This window comes from Haemaphysalis longicornis, unplaced genomic scaffold (genome assembly GCF_048455015.1).
Source record: "Haemaphysalis longicornis isolate Haplotype H1 unplaced genomic scaffold, Haemaphysalis longicornis Haplotype H1 scaffold_12, whole genome shotgun sequence".
Taxonomy (NCBI): domain Eukaryota; kingdom Metazoa; phylum Arthropoda; class Arachnida; order Ixodida; family Ixodidae; genus Haemaphysalis; species Haemaphysalis longicornis.
The window spans coordinates 52320455-52332323 of record NW_027526225.1 but is presented as its reverse complement, the minus strand read 5'-3'; the positions used below and the strand labels follow the sequence as shown (position 1 = coordinate 52332323).

The window sequence follows — 11869 nt, the reverse complement described above, 5'->3', positions numbered from 1 at the left end:
GTCCTTGCAAAATATTTTGTCGAGTGTCCATAAGCAGCCACCAAGTTGTATGCGGCTCCTTCCTAAAATCAACAAGCTGCTTTGTCAGGCTTGTTGCTCGAGTTTCATACTGCACGAGTTGTTAGGTAACGTGATATGCACGGAGAAGAAAACTGCGTTTGAACGGTGGTTTGGGCTAGTTGGCGCATATACTAACTTAAATTCAAAACAGCGCAAAAAGACGAGACAAGAAACGACGACACACAGCGCCGTGTGCCGTCGTTCGTCGTCGTGTGTCGTTGTTCCTTGCCCCATCTTTTTGAGCTGTTTTGAATTTCAGTTAGAAGAAAGCTGTCCCACTTATTGTTTGGTGGCTTACTGTAGTAGACAGTGCGAGCCCTCGCAAGTAACTTATGAATGGAGGGAGTTAAATTAAAGGGCCGAAACAAGTTTTCCTCTATCAGTAGATTACAGTTCCGTGGATGCAAATATACCACTCACAACAATGGCAGTTGCTTATTGGCGCCAAAAGCATCAAAGCAGGTATCACCCGCTGTGTTTACTTTCACCCACCACGATATTTGTGATGTCACGGGTCTTGAATGTTGAAGTTTGGATCAATGCAGCTTGCCTAAGCGGTTTTCGCAACAAACTCATGAAATAAAACAAACTTGCTGAAACGCATCCCAAGTGTTCTTTTGAGACAAACGCTTTTCAGACAAAGACTCAGGACATCACAAACCGTAGTGCTTCCAAGAAAAGTGAATGCAGGGAACAATACCTGTTTTGACACTTTTGACGTTTTCTGCATTAATAAGCTACTGCTGTTGCCGTGAGTAGTATATTTGCATTCACGACAGTGTAATAAACCAATAGGAGCAAAAATTTTTCTAAGCTTTAGTGTCCCTTTAATGCCAAACACTGCCAAAAGAACACCCTTGATGGCTGCAAGATAGAACTTGCAAAAGGTGCTGGTTTGAGTGGAATGATGCTTATGTGCAGTGAAGTACAGTACAGATAAGGTGTCAAATGGCTCTGTTGCAGAGTTAGTGCAATAGATAAGGAGTGCAGTGCTTTCAAAACATTGGAACGCAATGAATTGGCTGTCTCGGCAGCTTTGTGTCTTGGTAGGGGCATTTAAAAATGGCAGTCAACATTTCAGTGACAAAGCTGACTGCACGAAGTATGCAAACATTCAGTGGCAAGTCGTGAATCATTACCGACAGGACCGAAGCAATCAAAAGCAAGTAACTAGAGTACTTTGTGCTGAGGGAGCAGTTTGGTGAGAAGTACAGGCCAGCAACCACAAATGAAAACTTCAGAAAAATCGCTGTGAAGAAAGTGCAAGGGATGCAAACCATCAGTGAGTGGGGGTTATGCACTGACCACTTATCATTCCGGTTAAGGGGACGTGCTCCTCCAAACAACAAAACAATTGCAGTACAACCTTGTTACGGGAGACACTCGAAGGACCTGGGAATTGTGACGTTTCTTGCAACCAAGAATACTAAACACACTGAAGAGTTGGACTAGGTGACTTTGTATACTTTAGCATTAAAGTCTGTTTAAACGTTTCGGCAGGAAATTGCTCAGGATGGCTTTTAAAGAAGCCATTTATAAAAGCTTTGGGGACTAATTAGATTATACAAGCTTCCTTCTAAACTTAAAGCACTTCATTTTTGCTGGCCTTCCTGTTCTCACAGTACTGTTGAAGTGCTCTTAGATGTTTGTCAGCCTTAACTGTCTACAATTTCTGCCCTGCAATATTTTCGTCATCCTCCTCTGCCTCTTGTTTATTCTACAGGACAGTGTTTACTTGTGTGAAGATTGCATGATCTGTAGGCTCTTCAGAGCGCACAAAGTCCGAATCCACAGACACAAACACCTCAAAAGAATCTGGAATCTCTGCAGCCTCCTAGATGCCGGCTCCAGCTTCATCTTCAAGGCAGTTTTCCACGCGGTCTCCCATACAATGCCCCTCTTCTATCACGTCCCTTCCAAATAGTGAATAATTTATTCTAGGGACCTAAAAAGTTTACCTTAGTAACAGAGTGTCTCTTGTAACTGTGCCTCGTGTGTGAGATGTTCCTAACATGGTGAAAATAGGTGAAACATGGTGAAACCAAACCATCGTCGAATGTCTCTTGTAATGAGGTTTTACTGCATTGTGACATATACTACAAGTAGTGTGAACAACTTCCAGCTAAGCTGCCTAAGGCTATATGTAGCTTGCTCCAGGCTTGTGCAAGATGAAGTTGTAACACCCAAGTTACAATTCTTCCTGAGTTGCATCACATTTACTTAACTTGATCAAACTCAGTAGGTTATGAGTTGTTCTTGCTGTAATTTGTTTTGGGGTGCTCGCATTACGAATGGTCTTGCAGCCATTTTCTCAAATCCCGTGCAACTGCAGGAACCCCAGACAACGCACATACATCCTAGGTAAGTGCCAGGGATGTCCCACCTGGGAGTTCGGGAACTCCCAGGGATATCCCACTTAAGGGGGGACGCGGCTTTCAACTTCGGAAAAATGACCAAAACATCGTTTTTTTGAAACCCGCATATTCGGCTTCTATGTTTCCTATTCTGTGCGTCTGCAAAGTTTTTACGCTGAAAAGCGTCACAAAGTGGCATAAAAAAATACTTTTGTCAGGCGCGGTGACAAACTATCAGCGCAAAAGGGCGAAAAAACGGCAATTTTCGGAGCGCTCTATCTCCGCAACGGTGCCACCGGGCGCGGCCATTTTGATATGGTTAGATCGGCCGAGCGATCGTTTTTCCGGTTCCACTCGTCTCTTTTATCTTCGTTCATTCACAAACGCACAAACGGGAGAAAAGAAACGACGCACAAACGAAGCTAGAAATAAATGCTGAAGCGCTATTGGTCCTCCGGTCGGGGCGCAGAACGACGACCCTCCTGATTGGATGTCGCGGGCGCAACGCAAGATGGCGGCCGCCTGAGCTGCGTAGCGAGCGGATTGAGTTCATTTTCGCCGCTTCGCTCGGCCGAGTTTCTGTTCAATCTGTGGTATTCAACACGGACGTTATCGCGATGGGAATGCCAGAGATAACGAGCCAGATTACGGGAAGTTGTGTGGCTCGAAAGGCGGAGGTCATCGAACGCTTCGTGGTGCGCGTGACTCTACCGTCGCCAGACCCCGGAGGGTGACGCGGTGTGCGCGCTTGCGATAGCGGTTCGTGAAGTGAACTTTTAGTCGGATTTGCGATGTTTACACGCTTAGTTAGTGCTGTGTTTTGACTGTGGGCTCGCTAGCCTTGAGAAAGAAACGGTCGACGCGTCAAACGCTGCGGCGCGCACGGCATAGCCGACACGCATTGGAGCATCACATGACTGGGCAACCGGTTACGATTGAACGCCAGTAGTTGTAATTAATGCCTGCGACGTTAGTTTTAATCTTAAAAGCGACCTGACCAGCCATATCAGGTATAATCAAAGCTCGATATGTCGCGGTAAGCGTGCGCTGCGATGCGCGCGAGCCATATCGCCTTTCTTGCGCAATGTTTCCCGTGCACTTGTAATTTTCATGCAAACAGGTTTGAGTTAGTACCGTATTTATTCGAATCTAAGCCGATAGTTTTTTCGAAATACTGATATATCAAACTCCAGGGTCGGCTTGGATTCGAGGATTTTGAAATACGCGCCAATTTCCAAGTGAAGTGGCGCGCAGCTAGCGCCACCCAGAAAAGGAAGTATTGTAGCCATTACTAGACGAGCCAGTAGCCACTTAAGGGCCATAGGCCGCCATTTTGAATTGTGCGGACAGTGGCCTGCGTAAATCCTCCCTGTTCTGTGCCTGCGTGCGGTGTGGCGTTTGGTTTTGACAGCGCAAAAAGAATCGGTGCCGTTATAGTGCCGCTTTTAAAAGAAAAGTTGTTTTAGCTGCGGAGTTGTCGTCGAACGTTCAAGCCGGGCGGGACTTCGGCGTAGATGAAAAAAAATGTCCGTCGTTGGAGGACGCAACGGGAGAGGATATTTGCGTGCGCCGCAACGAGGTTGGCAATCACCGGACCACGAGAATGCCGTCACCATGAAATGGAGATGGCATTGGCTGACTTCGTTCAGACGCAGCGAGCAGCTGCCCTTCCAGTAACGACGGAAGTGCTCCAGGCAAAAGCAAGGCAGCTTTTAAGGGAACGAGGCTTATCGCGGGCACACTTCAAAGCCAGTCGGGGCTGGCTACAGAAATTCATGAAGCACTTCGGCTTTAGCCTCCGTCGTCGAACCTCAATCGCCCAGAAGTTGCCCGGTGATTTTGAAGAGAAACTGATTGAGTTCCAGCACCGCATCTTCATGTTCAATAAACGTGTTTTCTTTTTGTGAACGCTGACCTCGCCTTTTTGTTCGGCCTACATTCGAGGCAAGTTTTTTTTTTTTTTGCGCCTTCGGACTTTCGGGGTCGGCTTAGAATCGGGGCCGGCCTAGATTCGAATAAATACGGTAATATAGGAATAAAATATGCTCTCTGCGTTAAAAATGTACGTTACTGTGGCAGCATTTAACTGATTTTTTTAGGGAAATTATTGATACCATTGCTCAGGGCATACTGGCTGTGCTGCGAGAAATATTGGATGCCTTGATTGTCAAAAGTAGTAAAAAAAAATATGCTCTTGCATTGAAGTTGGGAGTTATGCAGAATACTCTACCAAGCTTCAAAGTAGCTCATTTTCAACCTTGTGGTATGCAAACTTTTGGCAATGAACACCTGTACTATGAGTACTAAGTTGCTGTGCCAGGCAAGATAAAACATGAAAAAAAAGCCAAAAATGTTCAAATTTAAGTTAAAAAAATGCTTAACTTGTTGCCATGGTGACAACACTGCAAAAGGAGGTTGTCCAGTGCGATACAGCCAACCAACTAACCTACTTTGCATTGAAAGCCCATTGAAACCCATCTCCCCTCCGTTTGGTTTGCAAAGGGGGGTATGTACTCTTCACGGAGGAGCTGAAAATGATGTTTTCTGGAAAGAGAAAGGCTGAAAAGGCACTCCAATTTCAAGGCAAGGCCTTCCAGAAGCCCCATGTTCAAAAGGACATGAAAGGCTACAACCGTGACGACTTTTGATATGTGAAACCTATGTTGCAACTTCGGAAGCCGTTTTCTCAAAACAGTTTTTTTTGCCACCTGTGTCGCTTGTCCCAGGGATTTCTTCGTGACTGCTGGGTCTATTTTGATTCCGTTTCTTGCATTACATTCCTTAATGAACTGTTCAGGTCGTGACACTTTTAGTTTTCCAGATTTGTTTTTTGTGATTTTTTTATTCAAATAATCGTTCACAGTTGACATGCCTGTTGCACATTAACCTCTAAAAAAATGAAAACTAAAAAACATTGTGTTGTAAAAAAAAAATTCTAAAACTGTCACGACCTCGTCCATTCATTTGAGAATGCAAAGCACTTCGAACAAGTTTTCTATCGTGTTTTATAAGCCGCTCAAGCTCGGTACAAGCGGAACAGAAAGAAAATTTCATACATAAAAAAGTTATCAAAATATTAACTTCAAATTTTTATGGTGTTATCACAGAAGCATTTCCAGTTGCTGTGCCAATTTTCATCAAAATCCACAAAGAAATAAAAAAGTTGATTTTGAAAGCCACGTCCCCCCTTAAGTTCCAAAAACATCCCAAGTGATGCAAAAAAAGACCTCGCCGGGATGTCCCAGACTAGGACTTTGCTGGGAGGTCTGACATCCCATGTAGAACAAAGAAAGGAAATTTTTGGGATGTTCCAAAAAGGTGCTCGTAGGTCCTTTTCAGGACACGTTTGATTAATGCTTGTGGTTACAGCTCAACATTCCATTGCAATGGAGCTTTTCCTCCACTCAAGTGCACAATTAGAACTCTGCAAAACCTTGCAAAACCATTTTTATTGGACGAATTTCGTACATAACAGAGATCAGTGGCAAAATCAAGCAGCACTTAAGTCTTAAAGGTACACCATACACTTTTATACCACAAACAAAAGTTCTTTATAACTTGATGCATGACTTTACTTCTGTTTCTGACAATAAATTCGAGTAGCTGAAGCAGAAGTGAAATTTCACATGAAAAATTTCTAAAGGTAGCACGAGTTATGTACAGAAAGATAAGAGTCGTCTCCTCTCTTTTACATGAGAAACGTGCCATGCACCTGAATAATTCATTTACAAAATAGAGTGAGCCTAATTTCTAAGCAATTTATGGCATAAAGAATAAGGTCTGGAAGTGCTGTACTTTATGAAATACGAAAAGGTGAAACATGTTACACGACACAGGAAAAGCACATTAGTGCACAGAAAGTTACTGAAAACCATTAAAAGGGCCATGCAGACAAAACACAAGTTTGGTTCATTAGAAAGATTGCCTCGATAGAAACATTCTGACACGACTTTAAAGGGGCCATGAAGACAAAATACAAGTTTGTTTTATTCGAAAGATTTCGTGTTCTATAGTGCCCCAGTGCTTTTCCAGAAGCAAACGATGCTTTGTTCTTGCGAAATTAATCAATTTAAGCTAAAATTTTGATTTTCACGCCAAAACGTGTTTGAATGACGTTTGCAGTGATATAAGAGTAGGTCTTTCAGCTAAAGTTGGTGTGGAGCGGAGACTTGTTTACTGTTAGTTGACCTAGACGGCGCCACCACACCACGGAAAGCAGTCTTATGTTTTTGGTTTGTTTGTGACCGTATTTAAACATGGCTTGTTTTTATTCATGGAGAAAATAATCATTTTGTGAAACATGGTGCTCGCTCGACAAATATGGTCACGTAAGACACCGTCGCTTGCGTCAGTTGGCCAGTGTGAGACAATTCCAAAGCCCCAGAGTGCTATGCATCTAAACGAAGCATAGTGCGTGCAGTACCAACAGCAGTACGCAGAGGTACTTTAATGTTTACGTGTGCTTTCCTAACTTCCACAGTTTGTCCCACCATTCTTACCGATATAAAAAGAATGTGCCCTAAATTTAAATAAAAATAGCTCTTTGGGCATGCTTATGAACTCTGCCTAATTTGCATTTGCCGGCCTCAGCCAATCACACAGCTCGGCATATGACATCATAGGTTCTGCTGCGGTAAATGAGCTAGTGGGTCTCATGGCCATTCCCTTTTTTTCCTAATTATGTAGCTTATTTGAGTGAAGTTTACGTTAAAAGTGGTGTCAACCTGATTCTACCGAGGCAATCTTTTGAAGTAACCAAACTTGACCTGTCTCCATGGCCCCTTTAAATGTAAACATTGCTTAAATAAGCTACATAATTAGAAAAAAGGGAATTGCCATGCGACCCACTAGCTCACTTCCCACACTAGGACACATGACACCATACGCACAGCCGTGCGATTGGCTGAGGCCAGCAAAAGCAAACGCAAGTTAGGCAGGGCTTATAAGCTTGCAGAATAAGCTATTTTCGCTTAAGTGTAATGCATATTCATTTTATAGCAGTAAGAATGGTGGGGTGAAACAATGAAAGTTACAAAAGAAGAATCAGTGCGTATTGCTGTTAACTACTGCGCACACTGTGCTTGTTATAGCAGCACAGCACTATGGTGCTTTGGGGTTGTCTCACACGACACTGGCCAAGCGGTGTAAGTGACATTGTTTTACGTGACCCTAATTGTAGACGTACCCCATGTTTCACAAAGCAATTACTACCTACCGTAATAAAACCAAGCCAGGTGCAAATACAGTAAAAAACAAAGCAAATGTGACGACAGCATGGTGGCGATATTTAAGACGATTGATGGTAAACAAGGCTCCGCAGTCCGCTGCAGGCAGGACGGCGCACTTGAAATTAGCTTGAAGACCCTTCCTTGTGATGTCATGGCAGACGTCACAAAACACACGATTTGGCGAGGGAATCAAAATTTTAACTTGAACTGATTAATTTCTTGGCGAATAAAGCATCATTTGCTGCCCGACACGTGCAAAGGGCACTACAAAACCCCAAATCTTTCGAAGAAAACAAGCTTGTATTTTGTCTGCATGGCCCTTTAATGTGGCAGTCACACTCCCTCAGGCCGCGCGGCCACTTTTGAACAATACGGGGCTACCGTAAGGCATCGCTTTGCACCACACACACATAAAAATCATTCGAAAGGCCAGCTGATCTAGTTCTGATTGATATAAAATACTAGTTCTAAAACCTACTGCAAATAAAAAAAAAACTTATAGAATAAAACTTTGGATCACGTGTACCTGCATTCGAAATATGTAGAACTATTCAACGTAAAGGGAGGACATTTGCTGTGTGCTTAGAAGACATGCCAATTGGCCACATGATGGCAAATTTGTTCTCAGCCAAATAGGTTTTCACCTGTCTGCTAAAAGGCAAATAAAAGCTAACAGAAGAAAATTGATGAACAGGTATTTGATGAACAGGTAACATTACACGGCTTAGAGCAGAAGAATAACACTTTGCACGTGTTGGCTGTATGCATCTTTTCCTACCTTTAAAATTTGGCTGCATTTTGTTACCATTTTACGCACTGAGGTCTAAATGTGGAAATATATGTGCAAGCATACTTATGAGTAAGCGTTGAAAATGTGGAACCGTGTAAGGATGTATATTGCAACATTTTAACCTTGGCAATTAAAAAATTCCAAATAAATGCAGCCAAATTTTGACGGAAAAACAATCAGTCTACAGCCAACATGTACAAAAACTATCACTGCTCTGCACTGAGTCATGTAAATATAAAGTAGAGAATTTCCCTTTTTAGACTTTTTTAGCAGAAATATGAAGAAATTTTGAAACCAATTGAATTCCATCATGCAGCCACTAATTGGTATGTATTATGAATGCACAGCAATCTATCCAATTTCTGTTGAATTGTTTTCTATAACTTCGAAAATACAGAGGCAAGTGAAGCAAAATAAGATTTCTCGAGTTTTAAATTTGAATTTGTCTCTCATACACTCAGATAAATAATGTTGATATCACTCAAAACTAGACAGGCTGCACTTTGTAATAGTAAATTAGCCATGTATGTGGTGTTAGTTGACTCACAGCAGAGACCATACAAAAGTCCAAATGGACAACCACACCCTGAGGGAGTACTGGTGCCATGCACCTTATTCTGGCATGATGCCCTGAAATCCTTTACCACGTAGTAGCTTACCACACACACAAAAAAAAACAGTTTAGATTAGTGTCAGGAAAATATACATGAGCAATCAAGAAAAAGAAAATCAGATTAAATGACTTTCATATCATTCCTTGGCAGTCACTGCATTGGAGCTCCAAGGATTTTCTAGTGTGCCGCAGCTCTTTCTGCAGCACGTCAGAACTGTGTTGCTGTTGCTGTCTTCTTATCCTTTGGAGTTCCTTGTGGCTGGGGAGGCTTTCCATGGCCCATGAAGCTGCCTGCACATAATTTAGAAAACAACTTGTAATGAATTCAATGAACAGTGCAGACACCGGCTAGCTTGAACACTGCCAGTAAGGAAACACAACTCGAGCATTACCGAAGTGTACAGATAAACATTCACCCATGGTGATTTCACACCATGGGTAAAACGGCATGCTTACGAGTACAAGCTGAGCTTCGCTGATCTCTCACAATGCCCTTCCTGATACATGCTCTCGTTATTGCGCTACAGTCAAAATAAACCTCGCGGCCAGAACTCACAACACTAAAGCAGCCCGCCGCCATGCGAAACCTTGAGGAGCTTGCGGGTTGTTTTGCGCAGAAATTTGATGTGTGATAGAAATTTTGCTATTTAGTTCTGTTTCATAGACATTACCTTTACATTACATGATTGCCCAAACATTTCACCTGCTTCAGATGTAAATGAAACAGTTTTTCTAAATAATTTTCAGTCAAGAGATTTTGAACTGGCTCTTGCAATCATGCTTGTTGGCACAACGCATCACACACATGCAAGCTACTGCAGCCATTTACCATTAAACGTTTGTCAAATGCGCGATTACATTAGTCTTCCCTGGGACCAATGGTGCAAAGCACAATGAAATAAAACAGAGTAACAATAACAAGGACGACACTAGACACGGGAGTCGCAGTTTTCTGGTAATGCCCACCAGGTTTAAAGCTGCCTGTAAAAACTGCTAACTGCATCTCTGAGTGTCTGCTTGCCGACAAGAGACTACAGGAAACTGGTAAAAAGAAATATAGCTGCTTGGCAGTTAAAGACTGACTGCAATACCTATATTCAGAGCATATCGTGCAATTTGAGAAAGATTACAAACAAAATGAGTGAAAGGTTGTGTTTACCGCTCATGAAAAATTGTTAAGGCTTTTTAAGAGTAACCGCACTGTGAAGTCAGTCTTCCAAGCCCTTTAAACATGATGCACAACTACCCACACAGTGCCCTTCTTTAAAACAGTCGTCAAAGCGGCCCAGATCACGTTGCCATTTGTTGCATAGTTTGCCGGAATTCTCTTTGCTGTGGAGGTTGTGTAGTCGCCAACATGCCCATCTACAAACGGCCGCAAAGTTACAGCAGCAAGCCACATTTAGATTGCAGCACAGTCATTAGCACATACAAGGACAGGCGATCACGCGAGCTGAGTAAATTGAGCACATCACACACTGACATGCTATTCAGTGAAAAATGCTAAACGCGTACATTATAACGCATAACGACTGCGCTATGCCGCTCTATCATTTCTGAAAAAAAAAAAAGAAGAAAACGCAGTCAGTACCGAGGGCTGTCACTGGACTGTCTCACGCGTTGACAAAACCCGAGACGTGGTTTTATCTAAATACATGCGAGAAATGAGTGATTTCGTTCCGGGTAGCGCGGGACTGATGATTGAGGCCTAGAACCAGAAACTAAGCTACGCGAAAAGTTTTAGTTAGTCAAACTATTGAGGCCCAATAATGTCTCTTTGTCTAGAGCTGTTCTTGCTCGGCTTTCCAGCATCTGCGGCGTTTTTTTTTTTAATCTGTTGCAGTGATGCCCTTCTACACTAGTTGTATAATAAATTCATGTAAAATAATCAACAGCTAGAGGTACAAAACAAGTTGAGCGACGCGAAACAGTGCAGCAAGCGTTGCAACTTCTCCCGCCACCCCGGGAGAAGCCTTTCGACCGTTTCCACGCTGAGTACCCACCTTAGACTACAGAGCAAGAAATCATGCATAAAACAGAAGAGGGGCATTGGAAGGGTTTAAACACTGAGTGGTACATATAAACGACTTGCAATAGTTACCTTGTGAAATGACGTTCCAGCAGCACAGGAGCACATCGCACATTTCCATCCGCGGGCGGCCATGTTTATAAAACTGCGATGGCTGAATCGGCTGAATGAATCAGTTTCGTAAAAAGCTCACAGACGTCTCTATACACCATTTTCCATAAGCAGCCGGGAAAGGAGGAAAATACTCTCAAACCAGTTTTCCCGGCGGCCGACCAGAGTTGCCTGAGCGCGCTGGGCTGCTAAAATCGCTCGGCGCGGTTTGCTCCGCTGCGTAGGTCAGGGGTATTTCGCACCGTGTGCTTAGTTTTTGCGGAACTTTCAACTGTTTTAGCCAATGCTGCGATGCCGTTCAAGGCGCAAACGTCGCTTGGTCAGCACTGAGCGGTGGTGGGTTATTGAACAACCAGAGAAAGCGAGAAACAGTCGCTGACCGCACGCATGTGCACGACCATGGAGGAAAAAAAAGCTTAGGAGAGGCCCCCAGCTATCCCCGCGCATTGGCAAAAGTGTGGAGGAAGTCACGTGTTTTCGGCGGCCATTGGAAGTCGCGTTAGCAACGGCGTCCTAGCAACAGCCCGCCCGCCGTTCGCCAGTCATGGAGGAAAGGCAGCGCCTGCCTTGTCGTCCGATTGCGAAGATTGCTGCTTCGCTTTGCTGCGCTGTGGTCTTGCGGAACTCGAAAAGGATGCTGCGAGTTGCGACAGCTGCGCCGATGTGAATATGTCATTTAATTTC

General features: G+C 43.6%; 1 long non-coding RNA gene across 1 annotated transcript; it reads right to left on the bottom strand.

Annotated features, from left to right (window-relative positions):
* Positions 1–9087: 9087 nt before the first annotated feature.
* LOC144162649 (uncharacterized) lies at positions 9088–11284 on the bottom strand. Its single transcript, XR_013320734.1, has 2 exons — positions 11147–11284; positions 9088–9336 (listed from the first exon to the last, which is right to left on the bottom strand). It is a non-coding gene; the product is annotated as an uncharacterized LOC144162649 (long non-coding RNA).
* Between the last annotated feature and the right edge of the window lie 585 nt (positions 11285–11869).